Source organism: Ixodes scapularis, unplaced genomic scaffold, assembly GCF_016920785.2.
Source record: "Ixodes scapularis isolate PalLabHiFi unplaced genomic scaffold, ASM1692078v2 PGA_scaffold4__175_contigs__length_147842914, whole genome shotgun sequence".
NCBI classification, from domain to species: Eukaryota; Metazoa; Arthropoda; class Arachnida; order Ixodida; family Ixodidae; genus Ixodes; species Ixodes scapularis.
This window is the reverse complement of record NW_024609879.1, coordinates 26,294,029-26,302,671: the sequence shown is the minus strand read 5'-3', so window position 1 is coordinate 26,302,671 and position 8,643 is coordinate 26,294,029. Positions and strand designations below refer to the sequence as shown.

General features: G+C 44.9%; 1 long non-coding RNA gene across 1 annotated transcript; it reads right to left on the bottom strand.

Moving 5' to 3' along the window:
* Positions 1 to 2,954: 2,954 nt before the first annotated feature.
* LOC115309407 lies at positions 2,955 to 8,224 on the bottom strand. Its single transcript, XR_003916689.4, has 3 exons — positions 7,723 to 8,224; positions 7,417 to 7,632; positions 2,955 to 3,225 (listed from the first exon to the last, which is right to left on the bottom strand). It is a non-coding gene; the product is annotated as an uncharacterized LOC115309407 (long non-coding RNA).
* Between the last annotated feature and the right edge of the window lie 419 nt (positions 8,225 to 8,643).

The following is an 8,643-nucleotide window of genomic DNA, read 5'->3' as shown; positions in this document are numbered from 1 at the left end:
ATTTTATGGACGAGTTGAGACCAATCACCCTCAGCCTGCAAGAAACACATTTAAATGACACTCATACACATATTTTACGTCGGCACCAAGTTTTTAGGGAAGATAGACTCTCCCCAAATACGTCGGGAGGAGTGGCACTGGTGGTGCAGAGTGGTGTTGCTTGCTCGGAGGTACCCCTTTCTACGCCCTTGGAGGCTGTAGCGGTACGCCTTCTTGTTGACCGCTTGATCACTGTTGTTTCTCTCTATTTGCCACCTAAATCTCCACTGCATATCAGTGAACATGAGTCACTTGTAAAACAACCACCTCAACCTTTTTTGATTTTGGGCGATTTTAATGCCCACCACCCTTTGTGGGGTAGTGCTCGCCAGGATTCACGTGGAGGTGTCGTAGAGCGGTTTTTATTATCACCTGGGTTGTGTCTTTTTAATGGGAGGGAACCTACATTTTTTAGCGCAGCACATCAATCATTTACAACTTTTGACCTTTCTATTACATCACCAATTTTACTTCCATGCTTTTCATGGACTGTTTTAAATAACCCTTTTGGGAGCGATCATTTTCCTATTGTTTTAGAAAGCACGATGCCAATTCCTTCCATTTCGACACGACTTCCAAGGTGGAAATTGGAAAAGGCTGATTGTTCTCTTTTTCGTTTGGAGGCTTTTATTGATTCATCTGTTCTCGTAAATATGAGCCCTGAAGATGCCACGCTGTACGTTACTGAAGCGATTATAAATGCCGCATCACACAGTATCCCCCAGACCTCTGGATGACTCCCCAAGAGGTTCAAGCCATGGTGGAACAAGGACTGCTCCACGACACGCAGGTTGCAAAACAGGGCATGGTGCATCTTCAGACGTTATCCCACTCAAAGGAATCTACTTGAATTCAAGAAAAGAAGAGCCAAACCTCGCTGGACACGAAGGCAAGCTAAAGGCAGTTCGTGGAGAAAGTATGTAACCTCTTTGAGTAGTTTTGTTTCTTCAAAGGAAGTGTGGGATCATCTTAGGAAGATCAGGGGAGACTATCGGTCTTTCAGGATACCTCTTTTTCCATCAGCAACATCGCTTAAAGAACAAGCGAATGTTCTTGGTAAACACTTCCAGGAAGTGTCTAACTCGGCCAATTATAGTGAATCTTTTAAGAAGTTTCGATCAGTAGCAGAAAAACAAACTATTCCTTTGTCTGGTGGTCAGGGTGCTCCTTATAACAAGCCATTTACACGGTGGGAGCTTGAACTGGCTCTCGGCGTCAAAAAAGACTCTGCGGCTGGGCCAGATAGGATTCAATACGAGATGTTAAGGAGACTATCGCCTGAATGTTTAAACAGTTCGCTCACCTTTTTTTAATTTATTGTGGGATGCTGCTTGTTTTCCTGACTGCTGGAAAATGGCGCACATAATTCCTCTACTGAAACCCAGCAAAGACCCCTCCTTACCGACGAGCTATCGCCCGATTGCATTGACAAGCTGCCTGGGCAAAACCTATGAGAGATTTATTAATCGCCTTCTTGTCCACTTTTTAGGGGCAGAGGGTGTGTTTGATAGAAATCAGTGCGGCTTCCGAGCGGGTCACTCCACGGTTGACCACCTTGTCCGCCTGGAAACTTCTATTCGGGAAGCATTTATCCACCGCCAACATAGTGTTTCTGTCTTCTTTGACCTAGAAAAGGCTTACGACATGACTTGGAGATATTGGATCCTTCGAGACTTGTACTCATATGGTGTCCGAGGTCGCATGCTTCGCTGCGTTCAAAGTTTCTTGACGGGTTGGACCTTCCAAGTGCGGTTGGGCTCCATCTTGTCGGATGTCTTTCCCCAGGAGAATGGCGTCCCTCAGGGTGGAGTATTAAGCGTTACACTCTTTGCCGTGAAAATTAATAGTCTGGCTAAGGTTATACCACCATCTGTATCCTATTCAATGTATGTGGACGATGTGCAAATATCGTCTTCCTCTTGTAACTTGTCCAGTTGTGAACGGCAACTGCAGCTCACAATCAATAAGATGAGCAGGTGGGCTGATCAAAATGGCTTTAGGTTCTCCCCCGAAAAGACAATCTGTGTTTCCTTTTCTCTCCGCCGTGGTCTGTTTCCAGATCCAGTGTTGCACTTAAATAATGTTGCTATATCTGTAAAGGATGAACACAAGTTTTTAGGAATAATATTTGATAAAAAGCTCACCTTTATACCCCACTTGAAAGAGTTGAAACATAAATGCTTACGTTCATCAAACATCCTCAAAGTCCTGTCGCATACGTCCTGGGGGTCTGACAGACGGTGCCTCTTACGACTCTATAACTCCTTGGTGCGGTCCCGCCTGGACTCTGGCGTGATTGTTTATGGGTTGGCGCGTCCGTCTGCCCTAAAGATGTTGGACCCCGTCCATCATCTGGGGCTCCGACTTGCCACGGGGGCATTCCGAACATCCCCTGTGCTGAGCTTGTACGCTGATACACATCAAATGTCCCTGGAAAGACGAAGGCAATATTTGAGTCTTTGCTATGCTTACAAAATACTCAGCTATCCTCAACATCACACTTTTGGTGCCCTCCAACATTCTAGATCCTTCCGACTCTTTGAAAGCAAGCCTAGTATTGTTCGGCCACTGAGTTTCAGAGTTCAAAGGATGACAACATCGCTCCATCTTACCTTTAGTGACGCTGCTTTGCTGAAGAGCAATGAGAGAGTTGCACCTTGGGACCTTCTACCAATCTCCTGTGACTGGTTACTGTCCAAGTACAGAAAGAGAGCTGTTTCACCATTTGTTCTTCAACAGGAGTTTTTCGATTTACAACAGAAATACAAGGACTATTTGCATTTATACACTGATGGGTCTAAAACCTCAACTTTTGCGGGATGTGCGGTTTATTCCAATGCTTTCAGGAAAGTTCGACAGCTCAACACTCTTGCAAGTATTTTTACAGCTGAATTGTATGCCATTTTAATGGCTGTGGAGTATTTATTAGAGAACAATATCACGAAAGCAATTCTGTTTGTCGATTCCCAGAGCGTTCTTCTAGCAATTTCGTCCTTAACAGACAACAAGAACCCTCTTGTGCAACGTCTTCCGGTTCAGTTAAATCGAGCTCTTCAGCAAGGACACCTGATCAAATTCTGCTGGGTTCCAAGCCACGTGGGTATTCCTGGCAATGAGAAAGCAGACTTGCTTGTTGCCTCTGCGAAAGAGTGCCCAAGAGTGCCCCTTGGCCTGCCACACCAAGACCTGAAACCGTTCATACAGAAATTGATTATGAAGTCATGGCAGCTGGATTGGGATATGGAAGAAGATAACAAGCTACACGTCATCAGCCCCTTCTGGGGGTATGGGAGAGCTCTTTTCATAAAGACCGTCACGTTGAAGTTCTTCTTTGCCGCTTAAGAATTGGGCGTACCCGTTTGACTCACCTGCACCTTCTTTGTAATGAGGATGTTAAGCTCTGCGACAACTGTGGTAAAGCTATGACTGTCCTGCACATCCTGTGGCATTGTAAATCTTTAAATCAACAGCGCCAATCATGTTTCCCAGAACTGTTCCGGGATCATCTTCCTTTTCATCCATATTTTCTACTTATTGATCAACCCTTGGTACCGTTCAATGGAGTTATAAAATTTCTGCATAAAACTGGCCTTTTACACCAGCTGTAGCTTGCAGTTATTTTGGATTGCATTTCTAAGCTCCTTATACAAACCTCTGTTTTGGCGCATTATGGCCTAAGTTGCTCTTGCGCCAATAAACCCCCAACCATCATCAACCGATCGTCTCTGAATGAAGTAGCAAAAGGCAATTTCGAACCATGTACGTTACTGTGATGTCAGTATGCTCTGGAAGAAGTCGATTTTTCACATGCAAATCCGACGCTATTACTTAAACTAATAAAAACGGAGTTAAAAAAAAACAAAAAAACATCCGTTTGACGGTTGTGCACCTCCTTCCATTTTTCGAAGTCTTTCTTTTTATGTTTTGCTTGAGGCGACACTACACCGCCGTGGTTTTTCTTCCTCCTGCGTTCATGTTTTTGTTTCCTTTTTTTCTTTCTTATGTTTACTTGACGTTCGAACCATCGCGTTTTTTTTAACATGATTGTAAACCTGAGACTGGGGCAGAAAATTGAACCCAACAAAAGGTAGAAAAAGAGGAGACGTTGCCTCCTCTTTTTCTACCTTCTGTTGTGTTCTCTTTTCTGCCCCATTCTCAGGTTTACAATCATCTTCAACTTACACCAGCTCGCCTGCACTCTATTTTTTTGCGTTTTTTTGCTTTGCCTTGTTTGGCTTAGTTTTTACTTTCTTTCATTCGCTTCGTCGCTTACTCGCTTACTACCACCGGTTCGTCTACTACGCTTTGTCCGGACATATGGAGGGCCGTCTGCAACTTTGTTGTTATTGTTTTTTTTTCTTATTTTTCCATTTTCGTGTATGATAACCTCCTATGTTCGCCATCTTTTGAGTTTCTGTTTCGAAATCTTCAAACGGATTTTTTGATACTTAATAAGTATTTTAAAAAGTGTAAGCTCGTTATACATTTCTATTCACTTCTTTGTGCGACCCGATAGACCCTCATCTCAGGACATTGGATATCAAAGTTTTCACTGCAGTTACATATATATTTTATGAAAAAAAGATCAAATCGAAACCAAGGCACTCATGCAGTATGGTGGGATGTCGCTCCTTTTCAAAAGATGATAACCGGAAGTGCAATCACTAGCACATTGCAAATGTCTACGCAAAAAAAAAAAAAGGTTTTTGTGGTTAGAACGCTGGAAATTACGTGAAATGCTCCGCTCGTCATGGTCCCATGCTTCCCACAGCCACAAGTAAACTTTTCCATGTGCCATCCTAAGAGATAAAATTTTGTTCCATTTGCTTTGCAGCACTGGAAGCTTTTTTGTGCTTTTTCCAAAGAAGTTAAGATGTACAGTACAGGTCTTTATGTCTTCTGTATGTTGTCAGTAGCTGCCGTAAGAAACCTACTTTTTAAGGCCATCAAAGTGACAAAAATATGTTGAATAAAAAATGTAACACCAATCACCGGAGGAAAGCGGATGTCATTTTCATAACGCTGGACGCTGTGGTGGCAAGATAAATGTATTGCCAGTGTGAGAAGTGTACATGAATGACTGCATTAAATCTGATAGTACAGCCTTGATTTAGGTACTGAACTGACCAACCAAAAGCTTTCAGAACAAAGTTTTAGAATGCTCGCAGAGGTAAGATTGTAGCAAAAAAATTCAGACAGGTGGGTCGCGTAGTCGTTGCCCAGTCTCGAACCTGAAAATGTTTGCTGTTTTACAAATCCGAGAGATATGGTGCATTTACAACTTGTTGATTAGGTACGTTGAGGCGGGTGCGTTGGACTACCTGAATTGGAGCCTGACCAGTTCGGCTGCTGCCGGGAGACGGGCAGAAAACTTAAAAGACTTAGGACGGTGGGTACCTGTCACTCGACACTTGATCTTGAATGGCTCTGCAGCACGCTCCAGAGAAATTTCAGGGAGCGGTATAAAACCAGTATTGTTGCATTTGCATCCATCCTTTCACAATATTGAAGAGACTCAAATATGACAGTGATTGAATGGTTGCATAAGCTGGCGGTAGCTTGAGGGGATTTTTATCACAAGATACGGGTGACTCGATGAAAAATTTAAGGCCAAGTAGATCGGCTTAATTGAAATACCGTTAAGACCAGAGGCTGGATTTACAAACAACCTTACAATGAAAAAAGTTTCTACGACGAAACCTGAGAACAAATCCGTATTCACCAAACAAAATTGTCTTAAAATTTGTGTGATGTGCGATGAAGTCGTACCACAGCCTCCAAGGTGTTTTACAAACTTTTTAGTCAACATGGCTGCACGTCAGTTGGATACCTTGCCGTGATCCCGCGACAACCGAAGAGTTTAAGGCACAAGCGAGAGCCATTTGTTTTGCATGTTATCGTGCGTTCCGGTTTCAAGCAGCAAGAGAAGAGAAAGAAGGACGCAAAAATACGCTCCCAGGACGCAGCCCAGGATTCGGCCTGGCGACCGAATTTGTCTTACAAGGCCTAGAAGGGTGAGACGGCTAGACGCGCCATAGTGAATCAGCGGAAGGTGGCTGCCCGCACGACTCTTGAGCGGATCTGGTGGACCGTTCTCGTATGGATAGCGTGACATTGATTTAGTGATTATAAGTGTCCCCTCCATCGTTCGGTTGTGGTTTTCTAAGAAGGTGGACTGCAGTGGCGTCTCGGGAAATGTGTGTTGGTAGTGGACGCATTCGCAAAGTCGTATTAGGGTCCCGCACATTGGATGCGTCGTTTCGTTTCACATAGAGCTCAAATAAATGCCGTACATATTTCTTTTGCAGCATGTGGTATGCAGAAACGGGCAGGCAGGTCGAGCACTCATCCTGTGTGTTACGACTCCACAATCCATGCTATGTCTGGTATGCATATTTGTGAGCATTTTGCGTGCTTCCCTTTTTCAATATCGCCTACGTCCTTTTAGGACCACGAGATCTTGAAAAACCATGTGAAAATTTGTTTCCTTGCGCACGACTAAGCAAGCAAATGCGGCCCGTCTCCTTTTGTATTAATGTCGTTTGTCGGCGCCAGTGACAAATCTTTCCTTGGCCTCGATAAAACTAAACATTTGAGACCGTTTACCCTTCGGTAGGTATCGGCATCATACTGCATGAGCACAGTAAACAAACAAGCATAATGATACGTGCATGCCGCGACTGGCGCTGCCTCTCTGTTTTTCTCGAAATGCGCGTCTGCTCCAGCATGGTAAGCATTCTGATTGGCTGTTTGGGACGCTGAAGATGCCATCACCAAAGCAGCAGTCTGCTCTTGCGGTGTTCAGAGACTGGCGAGATGCCGAAAGTGGTCGTTTTTCTGAACAAAAGTGGCGCCTTCCTCCTCTCCCCTAAGAATGCGTCTGTGAATACCGATTTCGCCTCCTCTCAAAATGCTCGTAACTTACAAACCTCTTAGCTAAAATGTTCTAAGATAAGACGTGCTTTGTAAACCTGGCCTCAGGTAGCAGAATTTTGTAGACCTATCAGTATTCTTCTCCTTAGTTATTAAAACTTGCACGCAGCGACATTGAGCATTGCCAGTTATCTGTTATCCATATTCATTCTGTCCACCTTGACTACTTTGATCAATTCCTACCGTCAGGTGGACCGTTGTCGTTCATGGCAATCCTGCCCTCAAGGTATTAAAAAATTCGGCAGCATGACGCTTGCTTCTAGCAGCCTCCAGATTCCGGAGGCTGCTCCTTGCCAGGGCAGCTGTGAGGCTGTCCTGGATTAACTTTCCTGTAGCAGCAGTGAACTCCTGCTGCAGCTAAAGGACCAAAGGGAACCAAAAACAGTCAACACAATGGCACTCTTCCTCTCTGGCACCCTAGTTTCAAATCTGAATAATACTCACGATGGTACCAAGCTGATACGCTGGGTACATAGAGAGGAGAGTGGCGACAGCCGGGTGCTCCGTCGTCACTCAGAGGCGCCGTGAGGCGAACGTTCTTGCCATGGCGTGGGCCACATAAACCACGTTGGGCCTCGTCTTGCAGAGTTCTTTCTGAATTTCGAAGACATGGCCGTTTACGCTTTCTCTGTCCTCTCCATCAGCTGGGAGCACCGCATTCTGCAATAAAATCGATGGAAGTACAAAATTTATGCCAAATTTGATTGATAATATAATTTAAAATAATATTTCTCAAACAATCCTTCATACCGTGCCAGGCCTGATCACGCGTTCCTGGCAAGGATTCTTCGGCACCCTCTGCTGCTTCGGTCGCGCTGGCGCCTCTTCCTCGCCCTCTTCCGCAGCTCACTCCTGATCCCGGAGCTTCTTGCGCTCTCGTTTCGCTTTGAAACGTAAGGCAACGTGCCAACAGTCGTGTGTGCACAAGCAAAAAAAGAATGTCAAACAGCTGCAGAAATAATAGTGCTGAAAAATCAGTAATCAAATTAACCTAAAATATACAGCACACATTATTTACGCTGAAACTTGCAACCGAAACTGTATAACAGGCATCCTTTCGTCTGCCATTTTCGCCGACTACCGCGCCCTCCATTCGCGACTCCAACTATAGGTGGCGGCACCGATTTCTAAAATGGTGGACATACGGAGGGTCGGAGATGCTATGTGGGTGCACTTGCCGAGATTTGCTGGTATTCTGGGTTTATTAGGCGTTACAAAGTTATACCGCTTCTAGAAGGTAGAACTAGACCAAGCTGCGGCTCGCGGTTCCACCCCCCCTACCCCCCCTCCACAAACACACACACCCCGCCCTCCTTTCCGATCAGACGAGCACTTCCCCAAAAGGAGAAATGGAACGTGTTTTAAATCGAAAGACAGATTGCAGTTTGGTAGTCTCGTGCTACTGGTACCTTACGTACAGATGGACTGCTTTTGACTTGAATAGATTTATCTTTTATTGTGCTGGACAAGATTCCCCCCCTTCCCCATGCGGCTCTTGGAAGTTTCGTGGTTTTGTTTGCGGCTCTTAGGCTGGGTCAGCCTGGCCACCCCTGGGCTAGAAGCTCAAATGACGAAAGGCGGAACTTTCGTCATTTGAGCCTCTAACCAATAAGACGCAATATCGTCACTTCTGTCACTTCCGCTTCTTTTTAGGAGAAACGAAAGATTTGT